The sequence below is a fragment of the Thalia democratica genome, chromosome 5 (assembly GCF_965202585.1).
Source record: "Thalia democratica chromosome 5, ktThaDemo2.hap1.1, whole genome shotgun sequence".
Lineage (NCBI taxonomy): Eukaryota > Metazoa > Chordata > Thaliacea > Salpida > Salpidae > Thalia > Thalia democratica.
Genome location: NC_139169.1, coordinates 36,288,111 through 36,310,048, shown reverse-complemented (window position 1 = coordinate 36,310,048; position 21,938 = coordinate 36,288,111).

Sequence of the window (21,938 nt, the reverse complement as noted above, 5' to 3'; positions counted from 1 at the left end):
AAAATTAAAAAAAAAAAAATAATAAACAAAATTATTAACTCTCACAACTATATAAATACAAAAAAGCTAAAAAATAGCCTCAAAATAGTTGTCTAATGAAACAATAACCAAACACACTAATTGCAAAGCTTTCGTCCTTTTTTTAGAACATTTTCAATGCAAAAATACGGCTGTAAAAACAAAAAAAAAAAAAAAAGTATATATATAAAAGTTTTTAATTAATAAAATGACATCTATTAACAATAAGCAAAAAACTTTAAAAAAAAAATTATTAAAAAAAAAAACACACATATAATTTATGCTTATAATATTAAAAAGAGTTTTGTTTTATAAAATTACATATGTACATATAAAAATATATGTTAAGATCTACTAAATAACACAAAAACATACAAAAAGATATACATAAGAGATGCATCTAACAAAATGTACTTTAACTATTCTACCCTAACTCTAACAACTATATATTATAGTTGTTAATTTAGAGCGTTTTAATATTTATCTTGTTATATTATTACATTAAATATTTTTAAATCCAATATTAGCTTTAAAAAACTTGTATACTACTTTTAAACTGATTACAAATTGTACACTATAGTTTTTGTTGACTTAGCTTAGAAATTACTTAACTTACTATGCTTTATCATTATTATACTCCATGTAAGTAGTATAACATTACATTTGAAGTTAACAAAAATATTTTCAAAAATATAAAGCTTCAAGTCAACACTGTAGACATTATATTAATAATTCGTTTTAAAAACAAACACTCTTTTATTTTTCTTCTTATCTTATTTCTTTCTTTATCGTAACTTTTTAATTAATGTATAAAAAAAACTAATTCTTTTAACTTCTTATAACTTTTTATAATTTTCCTGACACCTAGAAGTTTTTAGTATTTAGTTTTTATAATACAAAACCCTATTAGAACTTTATTCTTAATCTAACTCGGTTTAATTAGGTAAATTATTTCAAACAATATAAATAAGACTCAATTTTTCAGAACAAAATATATTTCATGCTTCTTTCGTCAGTTGTATACTAAGCAATAAAAATAGAATTTCAAATATAGCTTATATAGTGAAAATGCAATCAACGTAATTAAAAATAAAGCAAAGAGTAATTAACAATAAGTACTTCTAATTACTATGCAAGTAAAAAAAATTATAAAACAGAGCAACAACTAATAAAACAATTTAAGAAAACAACGTAACAGTATAATCAAAATCTTTATGTTTTCACAACTTAGGTTTTCTTAACAAAATACAAATAGCTTCAAGTTTAATTAAATAAAAATAGTGAAAGCAATTTTTGATAGTTTAAAATCTTTTTAAATTATAATTACTATCACAATCAAGGTTATTTACTAAGTGTTCAGCAATAGCATATCTTTTTGAAGATTTATTACTCTAATAGATTTAATTTTCTTATTACTCATACAAAACTTATCGACACTTTTTGGAATATGTTCCTTTATTCTTTTTCCAAATTGTCTTGAGGTCATCCCGACATAACTAGCTTCACAGAAGCAGTTAAACTGGTAAACTACCATACTTTGTTTAAATTCTGCTATCGGATCTTTTTCCGCAGGTCTAAACATTGGTTTGGATTTGAAAATAACGATCGGCTTTGCCAAATGATAAGTCCTACTTACTAATTGACAAATATCTCTTTCTAAAACTCCTAAGTTCTTATTGACATAAGGCAGTACTAAAGGAATCAAGCATTTCTCCGGCCCTGCTGGCTTTATTTTGTTTAAACTATTAAGATGTAAATTTATTATTTTATTAACAAGTTTTTTGTGGATAGCCATTTTTATTTAGTATCAATTTTATTTGTTGTATTTCGTCAGCAAATAATTCTCTTGAACAGATTTTATGTGCAATTAGGTAAAATAACGTTAAAAATGTTTTGTGGTTCTTTTTTTATTATTTAGTTTTAGATTTTTTCGGTTTTAAATCTTTAAAACAATCAAACTTGTGTTCTCAACCAATTAGTGAACGACTTCAAAACATTTAAACATTTATTTCTAGCCTTTTATTTATTTACAAACAAGATTTAAATTAACAGCAAGCCCGTAGCTATAGATACAGAAAAATTTCATTCCAGGTTATTTTTAGAACTGATGATTCTAAAGTCAAACTTGTAGTTGGTTAAAAAAAATTAAGAATTTTACAACCGAAGTTGTGCTAGTTGCTGCAGAGTCGTTTAAAGAACTTTGGCTTTAAACAAATTTCATATATTAACTAAAACTAATTCATAAACTGAAACCTGTAAAGTAAAACTTTTTAAAACATAATTTTTCTGAAAATAAGTTTCATAGTTTTTGAAAACATACAACAAATTTTTTTAACAACTACATTTATCTACTTATTAAATATTTTTTAAGTTTTTTGAAAAAAACATAAAGTTTTTGTTTATAGTATTTTGCTTGTTTTAGCCTGAGAATTAAATAAAAACTAAGAAAAAGCGGCTGTTAAATACTGATTGAAATTTTTACTTTAGTGTATTTAAAAAACCTAAACTTTTATTGACTCCAAATATCACTTCTTAGTAAAAAATATTTTTGTCGGTAAAGGATAAGAATTAAGTTAAGTTAAAAATAATATCTTAAAAAATTAAATTTTCGTTGATAAAAAATCAAAATTATTGAGAAATTATTGAGTTATGGAAGAATGAAAAAGTCATTTTAACTTTCATCTAAAGTTTATCAACTGTAATAAAACTGCATGTATTTTATGATATTTCAATCATAGCAGTTTAATATAACTATTATAAACTAATTTAATAACGAAAATTAAAAGTAATATATCGCAAGTTTAAATTAACCGTACTCTACATTATTCTTTTTACACAATATATTTGTACTTATTTGATCCTTCAACGAAAAATGTAATAACAAAATTTCAAAATATGCTTAAAACAGGCTCATTTATCAAGTTGATAATACTATTTAAAAACACTCAAATCTACCTGAAACATTCAGGCTGTACACAGCTAACACTTAGAAATAATTAGCAGTTTGAAACAAGGCGGTCAACTACTGGGTAAACTAGGGATCTTTCTCTTGTGACGCCTCAAGTGGGGGGTTCACCAAACAGTGAAAAGGTAAGCCGTGAAAAGGAAGATCGGCAGGTCCAGCAGGTGACCAACCCCGGCAAGGTCTGTTCGCATTTCTGCGTTCACTCGCGCTCACGACCATTGAGCCACTGCGCTTGTTATTAAATTTCACGTGTTATTTTGAGTAAGTATGTTCAAGTAGCCCTCTTCGCTGTTTTATGTGATTTTGATTGGTATGTTCATAACAGCTAAACTACTTTTTTATAAAATTAGATATCAAGAGACACAGTGTTAATAAATCCTTCCGTGTTTTGTATATCTTATTGTATAATTACTGGTCACTTATGTTCCAAACTTTTTTTGCAATCTAGACAATGAAATGTATGGTTTATTTTTAGTTTTTGCTAAGGAGGTTTAATGTGCAGTTGTTAAATTTATATAATATGTTTTGAAGTTATATAAAACGTCTTAGACAGTTTTAAAGTTTGTAGTTCTATTATAAATTTTTTTTCATAAAATAAAGTTTGTTAATAATAACTTTTAACATCTTATAGTTAGCATTACTAAGTAAATTATTTTTAAATGTTATAAACAAAGTTTACTAGTACTTTTTGTTATTTTGTTTGTTTTCTTTAAATTTGTCATCTACTGATAATAGACAGTAATAAGTCTAAAACCTATAAAATAAAATTTTTTCAACGCATATATAAAACGGAACTAAAGATTTAATATATTTATTTTTATACAGTTAGTTCTAAAAATTATATAAAAAACAATAAGTAAGTTTAATTGTTTTTGTAAAACTGATAGACTCATCGTTAGTTTTAAAACATTTTAAAATTCATTATTTTACATTTAAAAAACAAATTTTTAAAGAAAGTCAATTTTAAATTGAGTGCAATACTAAAATTTATCTCAAATACTACTTAGTTTTTTAAACCTTTATGTAAATCGAGTTATTAAAGATTAATATTAATAAAGTCAAAACTTCATAATTTAAACAATTTTTAATCTCCGGTGTCCATGACAATGCTAACCCCTTTGTTCAGACAGTGAAATATTAAATTTTTCGTAAGAAGAAAAGTGTTGTAATATAGCAATACTACTTCTACTATCTTTGAGCTGAATAAATGCACGCTTTTTATTAAACAAGTACTTTCGTTTTATGAAAACAATTTCAAACGAAAAACGGCTGAAAATATATGTAATTAAAAGTAGCCTATTTATAAAGTGAACAAAATAAAAGTTAAAAGTTTAACTTTTTGGAATATATAAAAATTATAAAATATTAATTCAATAATAAAAAAATAATACAAATAAATATCAAAATTATAATTTAAAAAACTAACAACTCAAAAACGCATACAAGTAAACAAGCTAAAAATCATGTACAAAAATGCTGTTTTCACAATAACCAAAAATAACAAGATCTAAAATATTAAACCTTCATTTTTTTTAAAGTTAGTTTTTGCATTTAATCTTTTTATCCATGAACTATTTTGTACTCTAAGATTTTAAATTCATTTTGTTCTAAAAAAATTATCTTGTAAGTACTGTCCATTCTTCTACTTTCAATATCAGCATGATGATCTCTATTTAATGTTGAAATAAAGCAGATTTTTCTCCCTTACTAATTGAGCTAAAATTTCTTTGAATTTTTTCCAAGATATTTTTAAATGCGTACCATAACATTTTAAAGCTATTTTAGTCTGGCCTGGCCTACATAGATCTCTTTTCATTTTGAACATTAATCAGAATACAATCAACAACTTTCATAGTTTAACTTCATCTACAATGTTTTTATAAATGCTGTACTTCACACAAAGTGCATAATTTTTACATATAATTTTTACATATGAGCGCTGTTATTTAGAAGTACGTTACTTCCCTTTTTAGCTATACAACTAAATCTGTTGAGCAATTGACCCATAATTCTTGGTTTAGTGAAAGATTTTTTTACAAGTTGGAACAGATACTTTTCTTCTTTTGTAAACTTAATAAAATCTTAAATTTTGATGATCACTAATTATTCTAAGATTTTTGATTTTTCAGACAAGTTTAATAAACGATATGTAATATATTCTGCTCAATGTTCAAAATGAAAAGAGATCTATGTACGCCAGTCCAGACTAAAAATAGTATTAATGTAAGATGGAACGTACATAGAAGCAACTGGAAAAAATTCCTAAGAAATTTTAGCTTTATTAGTAACGGAGAAGAATCTGTCTTATTCAAACACTACTTTCAGAATCATCATGCTGATATTGAATATAGAAGAATGGAAAGTGCTTATGAGATAATGTATTTAGAAAATTGAAATTAAAATCTTAGAGTACAAAAAAGGTTATGGATAAAAAATATTAAATGCAGAAATTAACTTAAATAAAAACTTTTGTAAAGATTAATAGTTAAATTTTAACTTTTACTTTTACTTTGTTTACTATATATATTTGTTACTATTTATTGTATATATATATTCATTTTTTTTCGCTTGAAAAAGTTTTCAACATAACAAAAGTACTTATGAAGTAAAAAAGCGTGCATTTGTACCTTTTTTTAAAGGTAGTATAAGTAGTATTGTTTTATTACAGTTGTTTTTATCTTAATTAATATAAAACCGTTATTTTTATTCTTTATTTTAAAACAGAACTACTTAGTTTAAAGCTAAAATCATTGTTACAATTTAATATTTCTCTTATGTCATTTTAAAGCGTCCAAAACAAGACTACTTTCAAACTTTTTCTCTCCTTAAGCACTATAAATGATAAAAAAAAGTTCATAAGCTTAATTTTATTTGTTTTCCAATAACTTGATTATTTTACTTGGTAATGCAAATTAAGCTAAATGTTATTAATATTTTTTGATACTTTTTTTTGATTTTTGAAAAATTGATTTCAGATCTTACTTTTCTAAACTAAAAATAATTGTATTGTGTTATTTAATTTGAATATTCGTTTTTATTAAAGTTCACCACAAAATTCTGCGGCAGCTAAAATACAATACTGTAAAATACTGTGGACACAATGTTCACAATCATAAAAAACATCATAATACGAATCGACACTTTTAAAAGAGATTAAATTGTTTGAAATTAAGTATCAAACTACAAAAAAAAAATTATAAGAAAAGTGAACTTGAACTGTAAAACGTAAGTAAGTAGATGTTTATAAAAGTATGAGATAAGAAACTATTAGAACAGTAACATCTCACGAATCTGCACACATTGTGTCCACAGCAAAAGTGCGTAATTAAAAAAATGTTTACCTACTATGTATTTTCAGGAGGAACGGGTCACTTTTGCACGAGCGTCACTTTTGCACGAGCGTCACTTTTGCACGAAGGGACACTTTTGCACGAGCGTCACTTTTGCACGAGGGGTCACTTTTGCACGAGAGGACACTTTTGCACGGAGACACCTTTGCACGAGCGTCACTTTTGCACGAGGGGACACTTTTGCACGGCGTCACTTTTGCACGCAGGGTCACTTTATCACGAGGTGACACTTTTGCACGAGGGGTCACTTTTGCACGGTCGTCACTTTTGCACGAGGGGACACTTTTGCACGAAGGGACACTTTTGCACGGCGACACCTTTGCACGAGCGTCACTTTTGCACGGCGTCACTTTTGCACGCAGGGTCACTTTTGCACGAGGGGACACTTTTGCACGGGTTCACTTTTGCACGAGGAGACATATTTTCACGGCGACATTTTTACACGATGACAATTTTTTATGGCAGGTTTCTTGCACAACGACACTTTTGCACGGAGAGTCACATTTGCACGAGGTGACACTACTGCACTTTCCTCATTTTTGCACGAGGAGACATTTTTGCACGGCGACATTTTTTCACGATGACAATTTTTACGGCAGCTTTCTTGCACAACGACACTTTTGAACGGAGAGTTACTTTTGCACAAGGGGACTCTTTTGCACGGCTTCTTTTTTTCACGAGGAGACACTTATGCACGCAGTCATTTTTCCAAGAGGAGACACTTTTTCTAGGCGACATGTTTTTAAAATGACAAATTTTTACGGCAGCTTTGTTGCACAACGACACTTTTGCACAACGTCACTTTTTTAAGATCAATTTTTACACAGCGACATTTTGGCACTATGACTTTTCCGCACGGAACATCAATTTTGCATGCAGGCTAATTAAAATTTTTTTTTTAGCTAGTACCAAATCTGTAACATAAAAAGAAACTGAAAACTAAAGTTTTATAATATACCTATATTTAAGGAAAAAACTCCCTTATCCATGTCAAACTCTGCAGTTTTGTTGTTAAGTTTAAATATTTTTTGAAATATTTAACACAAAATATTTGTAAAAATTGTTTATAATAAGTTTAGCACTATACAGTTTTTAATTGAATTATCACATTAATTCATAAGTTTATAATTGTGTTTTCAATTAGTTGTTGTTAAGTGCTTGAGTAAATTGTTTTGTTTTTACAATTTTAACCATTTTTATATTTCTCAGAAATTTGCAAGTTTTCTACTACAGTTTTATAAAACTTTCATAAAAGCAGGGTTGCCACTTTACCTGCAAACCTAAAAAAACTTGAAAATATCTGAATTTGACAGTTAAAGGAAAAAAAAACTGGTAAAACTTAGAAATTGATAAACTTTAAAAATAACATGGAAATACATGAAGTTTTAGCAAAAAACCTTGGATAAAAATTTTATTTTAAATATTTTTATATCAGTTCTTTTTATAACAATGCTTGAAACTATATATATAAATTTTAGACAAATCTAAATAAAAGCTGTTAATCAAAGTAAATGTTCATCTTTAGTTGAACACCAATAACTCCCCTAGCAGGGGAATAAAATGAAATCTCAATTTCAAAACGAAATTTAACTAAGTCATGTAGTTAAATTGTTAGGGTACATGTTTTAGGAAATTTTGAATAGACAATTTAAGTCTCCACTCATTTGAGAACAATAAAGTTTTTTTTTTATTAGCAGAATTGTAAGCTCATTTAAATAAATTTTATCCATTAAATTTTTACTTAATCTAAAATCACAACAGGTGCCTTTGAACAAAAACATTTTTCGCTTAATAATATTTCTAAAACAACTTACATTACCTATGTCTTAAAAACATATGCAAAATTTTAGTTGGTTTGAAAAGACTTGCACTTTGGCACCAACCGATTTTCTTAAAACTACTCAAATGCAAAATATATAAGATTTAAAAAATGTATTTTTTACATGTGGCCAACAGTAGCATTAAAAATAAGCATCCTAATGTATATAGAAATAATTGACTTAGCTTGAGTTTTTTTAGCTGATTTTGAAGTAATATTTTTGTGTTAATATATTAATAGATAGTATCAGATTTTTTTAAATTTTTATTCTTTGTTTCAAAGCTCTATTATTGATTTATTTATATACGTTTAAGTGAAAGTTAGTTTTATATAATTAAAGCTTTTGTTTTTAAATTTGTTCATTATGAAAAATTTTTTTGTTATGTAAAATTAATTGTTGACAGATTTAAGTTATCTAATCAAGTTATTTATATGTATGTAGGTACTTTTTATTTAGTTTATTTTAAAAAATATTAGTGCTAGTGCCAAGTGCAAGCCCAAAAGGTCTTGTTAGTACAGTCATAAATGGAGTACCACTTAGTGTAAAAGGATCTCTTCCAAAAGAGAAATCTTTAAAAAGAACAGCTAAGTAAGTTAAGTTAAGGTCAATATTAAAATGCAGTTTTTTTTTATTAAATATTTTTAAATAAATAAATTGCTTCAGTTTTTGTATATAGAATTTGAAATGTTAAATAAATAAACTTTTATTATAGTTTTAAGTTTTTTATTTTAAAACTTAACTAAAATTTATACTTTACCATCAATTAAATCTTAATATTAAAATTTGTTTAGTTTTTGAGTAAAAAATTTTAATAAAATTAGTTTTTATTTAATTGTTTAAATGCTATTTACCATGTCTGTTACATATATTTTTAGATTTATTTAAGCACTGACGAGGTCTTTGACTGAAACTTAGTTTGTAAAATAAAGTTTTTTGAAAACAAATTATTATCTTAGTCGAGAGAGAAAAGCAAATCAGCTTCACTGGCCGATCGCTGACAATGTCGAAGACATTGTCATCCCATATTATTTGACAAGATATATGGGCAATGATGTTGACGAAAAGTTTTTGCTCGCTGATAGTGGAAACGTACCAAATCGAATCTTAATATTTGGAAGGTTTATGTTTTAGTTGAATACTTTTTTACTCTAAAAACTAAAATGTATCAAGCTTTAAAAAGTTTCTTAAACATTTTTTCTTTTAGAGAAGCCCTGTTAAATATTCTACAAGAAACTAGCTGCGTTTTTCTTGATGGCACATTTAAGCTCGCACCACCAATGTTTGCTCAAGTTTTTGTTCTAATTGGAAAGAAGAACGAACTTGCAGTGCCTGTATTATACTGTTTATTGCAAGTTAGTTAGAATTTATTAGTTTTAAATTAATGTTTTAAATTATTATAAATATTTTATAAAAATATGTTAATGTTTACATATGTACATTACTTAATTTTATTCATATTATAGTTTCTTTTTTTGTTTTAAAGTTGTATTTTTGAACTAATCTTTTTCTTCTTAGAAGAAAGCCCAACAAACATATTCACAAATGTTTCAACTAATCAAAGGGATAATACCTAATTTTCAACCGCCAGCTATATCAAGCGACTTTGAGTTAGCATTGATTAACGCTGTAAACGTTAGTTTTTATATACTTGATAATATGTGAGATAATGTGAAGTTTTTCCATTTGTAACATTAATTTCCATACGCCTGCCCGTGACAGAATATTAATATATTAATTTTTTTTTAATTAATTTTGTACAAAAGTGTTCGTATAAACTAAGTTGTCGCGTTCTATATAAAGCAAATAAGTTTAAACATAGTAATGATTTTTTATAATTTTAATTTTGTTAATATTTTGTCTCTGTTAACTTTTTGTTGAATATAAATGTTTTTTAATTTTATTTTTCTAGTTATTTGTCCTGTTTTAGTGACACAGGTTTTGGTGCCTGAGTCAAACATTGCACAATAAACAAAATAATAACAAATAGTAATAATAAATTATATAAGACCTTATTTACTTCAGAATGAATTTCCGAGTTGCACTATAAGAGGTTGTCTCTTTCATTTAGGACAGAACATTCTTAGAAAAATACAAAGATGTGGACTACAGACTAGGTTAATTTTTACTTTCTTTTTTTAATATAGAAGGCTATTATCAAAAAGTCTTAAATTGCTTCGATTTAGGTTTCGGTCAGATGTTAATTTTAATAAAGATGCCAAAATGATAATTTCTCTGGCTTTCCTACCCCTTCAAAAGGTTGCAGATGGTCTTCAAGCCTTACTTGCTGCTGTTTGCGATGAACTGGTGCCCATTGTTACCTGGTTCAGAGACACCTACATTGTCAGCCAAGCAGGAGGTTTGAAGCCTTTAAATAATTTCAAAAAAATACAGCCATACTTTTTTCAATAAATAATGATTATAATACTTAAGTATTTTTCATTTGTGGTACATATTTTTGTAAAATGTTACGATTGCATAAAGTGTATGTAACATTCTAAAGCAACTTTAAAAACATGTTTTCCGGTTTTTTTAATAATTATTTGATTAAATTAACTTCAATTTTTAGCAATAAACATCTTTATTAAAAATCATCTTGAAAAACAATAAAGGTGCAAGAAATCAGCCTAACTTCCCTCCTCATCTTTGGAGTCAACACGAAAGGATTTTGACTGGTGGAGACAGAACAAATAATTATGCCGAGGCTGCACATCGGGCTCTGTATAGTGTTCTGTCAGGCAACCACCCTCATCTGTGGAGCTTCATTGAGTTGCTTAAATCAACCCAAAACTCTCGCGACCTGAATATTGAACACATTGTCTCGGGAATAAAGCCTGCTGGTAAACAGTTAAAGTATAAACAGACAGATGAGAGAATTCATCGGCTCGTTTCTAACTTTAATGATAACAGCAACATAGTAGAATTTTTGAGAGGGATCTATCATAACTTTACTTTAGAATAATTCTAAATATTTTTTTTTTCGTTATTTTTCTTTTTGTTCGTTTATTGAGGATCTTTTAAATTGTAAACAATAAATAAATGATGACTGGGTATAGAATAAACTGCTTAGTTGTTTTTTTCTATAATTAAAAAAATATTCTATATTAAAATATAACGTAATCTTTAAATTTATAAACTGATTTATTATTAATAGTTTTGATAGTTAATATTTAACTTTTACAAAAATGTAGAAGTTAGCGCATGATTATAATTAACAATTAGAATTTAAAGACTACTAAAAAAACAATTTTTTCGATTTTTGTATTGTACACTGTTTTTAAATTGAGATTTTTAGGAAAAAATTGATACAAAAGATTTTATTTAAAAGTTAGAAATAGGTTTCAATTTATATAATCAATCTTTAAAAAAATGTAGTTCAATACATTAAAATTTATAATTTTATCTGAGTACATTTTTTAAATATAATAAAAAAACGCACGCAATAGAATTATGTTTTTATATATGTTATAAATCTAAAAAAGGCGTTTAATTGGTCTTCATGCAAAATTGATGTTCCGTGCGAAAAATTCATAGTGCCAAAATGTCGCTGTGTAAAAATTGATCTTAAAAAAGTGACGTTGTGCAAAAGTGTCGTTGTGCAACAAAGCTGCCGTAAAAGATTGTCATTTTGAAAAATTGTGGCCTAGAGAAAGTGTCTCCTTTTAGAAAAATTACTGCGTGCATAAGTGTCTCCTCGTGCAAAAAAGACGCCGTGCAAAAGAGTCCCCCCGTGCAAAACGTCCCCTCGTGCAATAGTGACTCTCCGTGCAAAAGTGTCGTTGTGCAACAAAGCTGCAATAAAAGTTGTCATCGTGAAAAAATGTCGCCGTGCAAAAGTGTCTCCTCGTGCAAAAATAACTCGCATGCAGAAAAGTCTCCTAGTGCAAGAATGACGCCGTGCAAAAGAGTCATCTCGTGCAAATGTGACTCTCAGTGCAAAATATCGTTGTGCAACAAAGCTGCCGTAAAAAAATTGTCATCGTGAAAAAATGTCGCCGTGCAAAAATGTCTCCTCGTGCAAAAGTGACGCCGTGGAAAATTGTCTCCTCGTGCAAAAGTGACCCTCCGTGCAATAGAGTCGCCGTGCAAAAGTGTCCCCTCGTGCAAAAGTGACCCTCCGTGCAAAAGAGTCGCCGTGCAAAAGTGTCCCCGCGTGCAAAAGTGACCCTCCGTGCATAAGAGTCGCCGTGCAAAAGTGTCCCCTCGTGCAAAAGTGACGACCGTGCAAAAGTGACGCCGTGCAAATGTGTCCCCTCGTGCAAAAGTGACCCTGCGTGCAAAAGTGACGCCGTGCAAAAGTGACGCTCGTGCAAAGGTGTCGCCGTGCAAAAGTGTCCCTTCGTGCAAAAGTGACCCCTCGTGCAAAAGTGACGCTCGTGCAAAAGTGTCCCTTCGTGCAAAAGTGACGCTCGTGCAAAAGTGACGCTCGTGCAAAAGTGACACCCACCCATTTTCAGGATATTCAGAATTTTCTTTCATTATTCAAAGATTTCTGTTGTAAGAATTAAAAAGAAAGGTATTTTGTAAATCGTTATTTATAAGTTACTTTTCTTTGATTTTTTATTAACATTTTGAAAATTCTAAAAGAGGAAATAAAACGATATTGCGTAACCAAACAATAGCGTAAATACGCGAGAGGTTACTTTAAGTATTAAAGACCAAACTAAGATTTATAAATACTAGTTCCCTTATATAAGTAGACACATGATAAAAAAAACAAAGGTTTTTATTAACCAAAACAACTTTAAATGTTTAATGGTGTTTTGCATACAATAAAATAATTTTATAGTGAAATATATAAAAGAATATTATATAACTTTTATTGTGTATCACAACTTATGAAACAATTTTTTTGACCGTTGATGGCCCTTCAACTTATTCATTTTTCAATGAACATCAAAAGTCTTTGAATAAAAAAAAACCCTTAGTTTCATATAAAAAATAGCTTTTTTTACATTTCATTTGTTTATTTGACTACGTTGAAAACTTAACTAATAAAAAACCTTAATTTAACATAACTTTATTTTCTACTAATTGAAAAGTTTCTATTTCTTATAAAAAGTATCGCTTTAATCAGTTCATAATTAATTTTTTGCTTTAAATATGTATAATATTGTAGTTTGTTTTAATTCAAACATTTCAAAGTTTGTTTTTTCATTTTGTTTTATTTTATATTTTTACATAACTTCCATTTATTTTGTTCAAAATATTTTTTCAGATTTATATTACAACTAATGATCTCCTTTATGCCAATATAGGAGTGAAACATTGTTTTGTTGATAATAAACTGTGAAAACAAACAATAGTTTAAATGGGACACGTTCAAAATCCAACCGCGATCAAAATCCATCGGTCAAATTCGAGAACCGCTTACCGAACGAGGGTAAGGGTTTGGGGTTACATTGATAGTGAAAATTGAACAAAAAATAACTAAAATATTTTATAAAATATATAAAATAAGTTAATAAATAAAGAAAATGTAAAAAAAAAAAAACTGGGTGGATTTTGAACGCTGGTGGATTTTGATAGTATACCAGTTTAAATATGTATTTAAGTCTAGTTCTAATTTGAAAAGAAGTAGTATAAAACAATACCTCATCTTTAGTTTTAAGTATATCGAGTTTGAGCTACTTTGGCATATACTGTTATAGAAATAAAAATGTTTGCTTTAGTTTCATAAACATATTTAACATAAACATTTAAGTCTAATAAAAAGTTCAAACATGTGAAATTTTATGTCCTTGAGAGGATCAATAATAACATTTAGAAACATACTCTTTTTTTAAAGATCTGACTTTTTGTTAAAAATCTTCAAACAAGTCAATTTTTTTTTAAAGTTATTTAGAAATTCACATTAGTAAATCTTCATTTTCAATTTGAAATAATAAAGCAACGTTTAAGTATCATACAAAATACAGTTATACGTTAGTACTTTAAAGTAGTATAGTTATTAGCACCATTTCGATTCACAAAAAATCAATTATGCTAAATTCTAAGACACTTTCAATCTAAAAAATAACTTAAAAATTTTTGTTGGAATAAGCAATTATTAAATACTTTTAGAATTTGATAATAACTATTCTAAATCAAAAAATTACTTGTTTGCATACAAATAGACAAAAGTAGGATAAAACATTACGACAACAAGGATTATATTTCATTAATTTTACAGTTGTTTTGAGTAATTGATTTAAATTAAAACAAAGTGTGTTTGCCAGATAACTGAATAAATGTTTAAAAAAAATTTTTTTTTCATCGATCTGGTGCTCTGAGCAATTTTTTAAAGAAATTTAAACTGTATAAAAAGAGCTTCCGTAAGTTGCAAAGTAATTAAAACTTTCGAGTTTTTCTTAAATCAAAAAGATACAAAACTGATGTATCTGAAACTAATGAACGTAATGATTTCTTCTTACATTAAAACAAAATTTCAAATGCTTAGCTTCTTTTATGATTGTGATATAAAATCACTTATTGTTTGTTAAAAAATTATAATTAAAGCGAAAGATTGTTCACTCTATAACTTTTAAAACCGGCTAGAAACGTTTAAAATACAAATTCCGAAAAACTGAAAAAGTTGCGCAAATACGCTGAAAACCGCGGTTTTTTCTTTTGATTGTGACGTAATGTGCACTTGCTATAAACGCTGCAAAAAATTGAAAACAAACAATAATGCTGCTGCTAAAGTTGGCGGCGGTTTTTCTTCTGTCTTCGTGCCTGTCCCAGGGCCAAGTGCACAACGAAGTGCGCAAAGCCAGGCACAAGCGCTACCCGCACCAAGTGCTGATATACGCGACCTTGGGGGATGAGGATGGGTACGCGAGGAGAACACAAGGATCCGGAACGCTGGTAGGCGCACGATGGGTTCTCACGGCAGCCCACACCTTCAACAACAAGTTGGTGGACGACGTCATTTACACTTACGAGGGCGAGGCGGAGGTGCACCAGTACTACGGGAACGTCCATTACGAAGCGCAAGTTCGGCGTTTTATCCCGCACCCCAACTGGGACAGGAACTATGGTGTACCTCGCGAAGATTATGCGAGGTACCGCCTAATGGTCGACATTTGCCTCCTCCGCTTGGAAGCGCCCCTGGAAGGCGTCCGGGAAGACGGGAGGAGAGTTCAGGCCCAAGTCCGACCCGCCGCCCTGCCGCCCCCGCGCATGCGCGCCATCCAGGACTTTACCGAGCTGAGGTACGCGGGCTACGGGAGAAACGACCGGAAGGAACGGAAGCTTGGCGCCATCGACTTTAAGGACAAGTACCCGTGGGGAAAGGTCGATGGCGGATTGCAGCCGTGGGCCGAGGCACACAATGGGAAAGGGAGGCTTCCCCTTTTGGAGGGCGAGACCACGAAGCTGCCGTGGTACTACTGCGGCATGTTCCGGGATCACTACGAAAATTACGGCGATACTATTTACACGGAGGGAATGGCAAGGGCTTTTCACAATTACATCAACAACCCCAACCGTGGTAGGCGGTACAATCTCAACAGGATGTACAACGACCCTTGGAAATCTTGCATGGGAAACACCAACCTTGAGGCGCGGCGGGCAAGCATTGACTATGGAGATTCCGGTTGCGGGGTCTTCACGGGTCCGTTCAACGGTCCCGACGCGAACACGGTTTACGGAGTTTTTGTGGCCGGAGCCGTTCCCCCTGACAAAGACGCCCCGCAGTTCACTCAGCCAAGCATGTTTGTTCGGGTGGCCCCGCACGTACCGTGGATAACAAACGCGATGAATAATCCTCGGTATTTGTAAGAATGCGAGGCTCGAAAATAAAACGTGATCAGTACTTGTAATAAACTAAGATGATATTTCGTCTCGTTTTATGCTACTAATTGTTTATTACACTTTTTACTTGTACTCGGCAAGTTTAACCGTAGAAAACTTTTATTTATCGAGTTTGTGAATTGAAAGTGTATTTAGTATTTGAGTTTTGTTTTAGCTTTGAGTTCTAATTCTTAATATTTAAATCATACTCGTTGATCATGTTATTTTAGATATTGAAAAGTTATTTACCGAATCCGGACTTTTTTTCAATCAAGGTCCGACCTGATCCAGAAAAAGAAAAAAAATCTTTTAATTTTTCAGTCACAACTAATTTTTTATTACCACTTATGTTTTTCATTTAAATACTTAAAACTCAGAACAAAATGTTTTAAACTTGACAAGGACATCTGCAGCACCCCCTAACAAAAATAACTATTCAAGTTTATTAAATTGTGTGTTCTTTTTCCTTATTATATAGTTTTTACATACCTGAAACACTTACTTGTATTTCCCATACGGCAATTACTAAAAATACACCTGTTAAAGACCTTTTTGATAAATCTAATTTTTCGAGTAAAAATTTCTATTTTAGTTAACTAGCGAAACAAAAAAAAAAATTGAGTTGTGACTGAAAAATTAAAAAAAATATTTTCTCTTTCTGGATCAGGTCGGACCTTGATTGAAAAAAAGTCCGGATTCGGTAAATAACTTTTCAATATCTAAAATAACATGATCAACGAGTATGATTTAAATATTAAGAATCAGAACTCAAAGCTAAAACAAAATTAGTTTTATGCAAAATGATTTTTAGATATTAGTTTAAATTAGTGATGTACCGGACCCACAATTTCGGGTCCGGCCGGACCCGGATCCGGACTTTTTTTTCAAACTAGAATCCGGCCGGAACCGGATCCGGACTTTTTTTTCAAATTAGAATCCGGCCGGAACCGGACCCGGACTTTTTTTTCAAAATAGAGTCCGGCCGGAACCGGATCCGGACTTTTTTTTCAAATTAGAATCCGGCCGGATCCGGATATCAGACAAAAATGGCAATATCCGGCCGGACCCGGATAGTGAGTCCGGTACATCACTAGAACAAACTAGCCTGAGTCAGAATGAGGTTTTTAAAAACTGAAAAAAGAACTTAAATCTAATTATAAGTAGAACAGCTAGCCACAAGGTTTACAAATTTAGATGTTACTTACAATTAAAAATCTGAAATCAAGTTCATGAACAAAATACACTAGAAAATTACAAAATATTGAAAACTGGATCAGCTCAAACTCATTCAAAATCTAAAAGAAAACTAGCCTGAGTTTTTATAAAAAAAACTAAACTAGCCTGAGGCAGTCAAAGATTTTCTAAAAGTCCCAAAAATTTTCAAACTAGCAGGGTTGCCACTGTCTAAGACAATAAAACTAGCTAGAGTGAGTATAAACAAGCCTGAGTCAGAATGAGGTTTTTAAAAACTGAAAAATTACTTTAATCTAATAATCAGTAGAACAGCTAGCAAAGGTTGACAATTTGGTAGTAAAGTTGTGGACTGATTGTGGTACACTTAACTTATTAGTACTACCCATCATAATTAAATCCTACCTTATTTAATTAATATCTAACAAATACTTAATTCTAACTGAGACTACTTTCTATAATCAGACACGACAGTTTTGAGTGATGAATCTTTTATATAAAACACAACAAGAAATACTAGCATATACAAAATTATTAATTACTTTGGTAACACTTTAAAAACTGGAAGCAATTTAAATCTATATCAAAAGACTTAAAACAAAAAACTAAAAATTAAATAAAACTTTTAGTAAACAAGAAACTGTAAAATTTTTAATAAACTATTAAACTATAAACCTGGCTTAAATATTTAAACAATTAAACACCTGTTGAAATATTCACTTTTAAGACAAAACACCATTACTTACAATAAGCATTCACAAAAACGTTCAAGATATTTTGTTGCTTCAAGCTACACACCAAACTAACTAACTGCTTACATATAAACTGCCTGTCATGTTCTGATGTTTTGTTGCATCAGTATTTAGTTTGAAACATTTCGTCATATGATTTTCATTGGCTTGTACATTCAACCGTATTAACTCTAAATATTCTCTGAGCTCGACTTTAAACAATAAATAATGCACGTATTCATTCCAAAGTTTTCAATTTTACAACATATGTAAAGAGTTGCATTTCATGAAATGTGTATTTTTAGTTTAAATGTAAACAAATGTAAGTTAGTCACGTGTACAAAATGAGCCAATCGGGGTAGGTGTTTAATTTTAAGTGACGAAAATGAATCTTATTAATTTTCACAAGGTTTGTTTTTGAAAAAATACTTTTCAGTATGCTCTTTTTTACTAACTAGATCCGGGTCCGGCCGGATCTCTGTTAGGATCCGGCCGGACCCGGATCCGGACTTTTTTTTCAAATTAGAATCCGGCCGGAACCGGACCCGGACTTTTTTTTCAAATTAGAATCCGGCCGGAACCGGATCCGGACTTTTTTTTCAAATTAGAGTCCGGCCGGATCCGGATATCAGACAAAAATGGCAATATCCGGCCGGACCCGGACCCGGATAGTGAGTCCGGTACATCACTAGTTTAAATACATCTTACATCAAATGTAAAAAGTATACATTTAAAAAAATATATATCATTACCTAATGCTGAATCCTAAGAAAAAAAGCATATTTGAAGTACTTGAGTTCGATGGTTCCCTTAAAAACATCCCTTTGGCGAACAAGCACACTTATCAGGTTAGATTGTTTCATTACACAAACGCCCTCATCCAAAAGATGAGATGGCGTGCATTTTATTACGAACAAAAGTTGTGTATAAAAACAAACCATGTTACCGATAATTCTGATGCTCATTTGAACACAAGTAAATTAAGTACAATAAGTAAATCTTTGCCTTTCCCGACTAAAAAGTCGGCACCAATCTGTGTAAAATTAATACCTTTTGAATCTGAATTAATTGATTTAATTAATAAAATTGAACTTAAACCCGGTAAAACTAATAACTTTCAATATAATTTACGTAACAAGATTAGTTCTATAAAAAAGTCTAATAAACTTGTTATTTTTGCAGACAAAACTAATAATTTGTATAAAATCAGTCCAAAAAATTATGATAAGTTACTTTTAGATAATATCACAAAAAACTATAAAAAATGTACTAATAATCCGGCTGATACGATAGACTCCCGTGCACAAGAACTTTTAAATGAAAATAATATTACTGGTAAACGTATACCTAAGTTAGAAAGATCGCAAGTATGTATAACAGTAAAAGATCATAAAGATAATTTTCCTGCAACAGTCAAGTGCAGACTAATAAGTAAAAGTAAAACGCATATTGGTAAAATATCTAAACAAATTTTAACTAGTATAATTAAAGACGTAAGAACAGCCACTAGTCTAATCCAATGGAAAAACACTGGTGAACTATTACAATGGTTTAATAATATTAACAATAAAAGTAGTAAGCGTTTTATTAGCTTTGATATCGTCGAATTTTATCCGTCTATTACAAAAGCGCACTTAATTAACGCACTAGATTATGCATCCCAATTTTCTGATTTTAATAAATCAGATACAGACATTATATTCCATTCGTGCGACTCTTTGCTTTTTTCGGGTGATGATGTATGGAAGAAAAATGATACCGATAGTTTTTTTGATATACCAATGGGTAGTTTTCATGGAGCGGAGGTATGCGATCTTGTAGGCTTATACATCCTAGATAAACTCAAAAGTATTTTTGATAATTGTGGGTTGTATAGAGATGATGGACTCGGTGTTATTGATCTTTCAAAACCTCTTGTTTACGAAAAAATTAAAAAGTCAACGTTTAGATTAATGTCTGATATCGGTTTTAAAATAACTTTAGAAATAGGAGCGCAAATAACGAATTTTTTAGATGTTACTTTAAATTTATCTAATAATACTTACCGTCCGTACCGTAAACCGAATTCTTTATTAAACTTTATCAATATTAATTCTGACCACCCTTATCATGTAAAAAAATGCCTCCCGGTAATGACACAAAAACGTCTAAGCACCCTCTCTTCGAATGAAAAGATATTTAACGAAATAAAAGCACCGTACGAAAATGAATTAAAAAATCGAGGTTTTAAATGTAAATTAAAGTATGAAAAATTAGATGTAGATAAAAAACGCAAAAAACCGCGTAACCGACATATAATGTGGTATAATCCTCCATATTGCTCTTCAGTTAATATAAACTTAGGTAAAGAATTTTTAAAGCTAGTCGATAAACACTTCCCCGATAGCCACTTTTATAACAAAATTTTTAATAGAAAGACAGTTAAAATTTCTTATAGTTGCATGAGTAATGTTAAAACTTTAATACAATCGCACAACAAAACAGTAATTTCAAATTTTAAAAATAGACATATCAAAGCTAACACAAATAATAACTCTAGTAATAAAGTTAGTAATAACGTAGACATGAACAATATTTCTAATTATACTAATCAAGTTAATAATAACAGTAATAATAATAATAATAATAATTTTAATAACAGCAATAATAATGATAATCCTAATAGTAAAAATTTTAATTATAGTAACAATAATGTAAAACATATTAAAACTTTAAACATTAAAGATATAAGCTATAATGATAACTTTAATATTAATGATAATGAAAATATCCATATCAATAGTACTAACAATAGTGTAGATTATAATAATCAACGTATAACTAGAAGTATTTCTAAAATGATAAAAGAAAACTTAGAACAAGTAAGTGATAATAGCGCTAAAAATATAAGTAAAATGCATAACAATAAAACTATAAATAAATATTCAAAACCAACTAACCCTAATAGTAATAAGTTAAGTAATATGCCTAAAACATGTAATTGCCGTAAACTAAACAAAGATAACTGCCCATTAAAAGGTAATTGTTTAATTAAAAATGTAATTTATAAAGTTAAAGTTGAAAGTAAGGGTCCAGATAAAATTTATATCGGAAGTACAGCAGGTAGTTTCAAGGATAGATATGCTAATCATAAACATACTTTTAAAAATATAAATAAAAAACAAAGCACGCGTTTATCGGATTATGTCTGGAGCTTTTTTCACAGGTACGGTAAAAGGCCAAACATGGAGTGGAGTATTGTTTCAAAGATCAAACATGCATCCAACGGAGTAAGTAGAATTTGCCCAACTTGCAATACAGAAAGAGCAGTAATTGCAGCAGAAGATAAAGACCTACTTCTGAATAAGCGGCAAGATTTATCGAATATCTGTCCCCATAACCGACGATTCTACTTTAAATAACTCTGTCTATTTATGTACTAATTTATTTCACAAAACTCACATATACTTGCAAGTTTAATACTTCATGTTTTTAAGCTGTATAAATTATTGAACAATTTGTTAAAATTATTATGACGTAACATTTCTGCACAACTCAATTTAAATTTCATTTTTAAAACTTGCCTATTCTTAGAGCTTTTTGAGGTTAGTGCCTACTTTTATTAAATTTGTTTTTTTTGTAGACAATTTTATAATTTTATGCTTTTATCCCAAACTTTGATTTTAAACCATAAAGTCCATTTATAGTTACTACCTAGATAAATACTATACATAATTATACATGCTTTTTCTGCTTTTTTTCTAATGTGTGTTAATATTTTATAGACTCCGTAGATCTGTTCTTAAATTTATTTGAGAGCAGTGAAACGCCGTTAGTTGAAATAAAGTTTTAGCACAAGAACATCTGTGATATATCATTACCCTTTACTGATTCGAGTTGCCCTGCTCGAGTTGCCCCTTCTCGAGTTACTCCTGCTAGAATTTCCCCTTCTTGAGTTACTCCTGCTCAAGTTTCTCTGCTCGAGTTGCCAATGCTCGAGTTACTCCTACTCGAGTTTCTTCTGCTCGTGTTATTTCAACTCAAGTTGTCCCTGCTCGAGTTGCTCCTGCTCGATTTGCCCTGCTTGAGTTGCCTCTGGTCGAGTTGCCCTCCT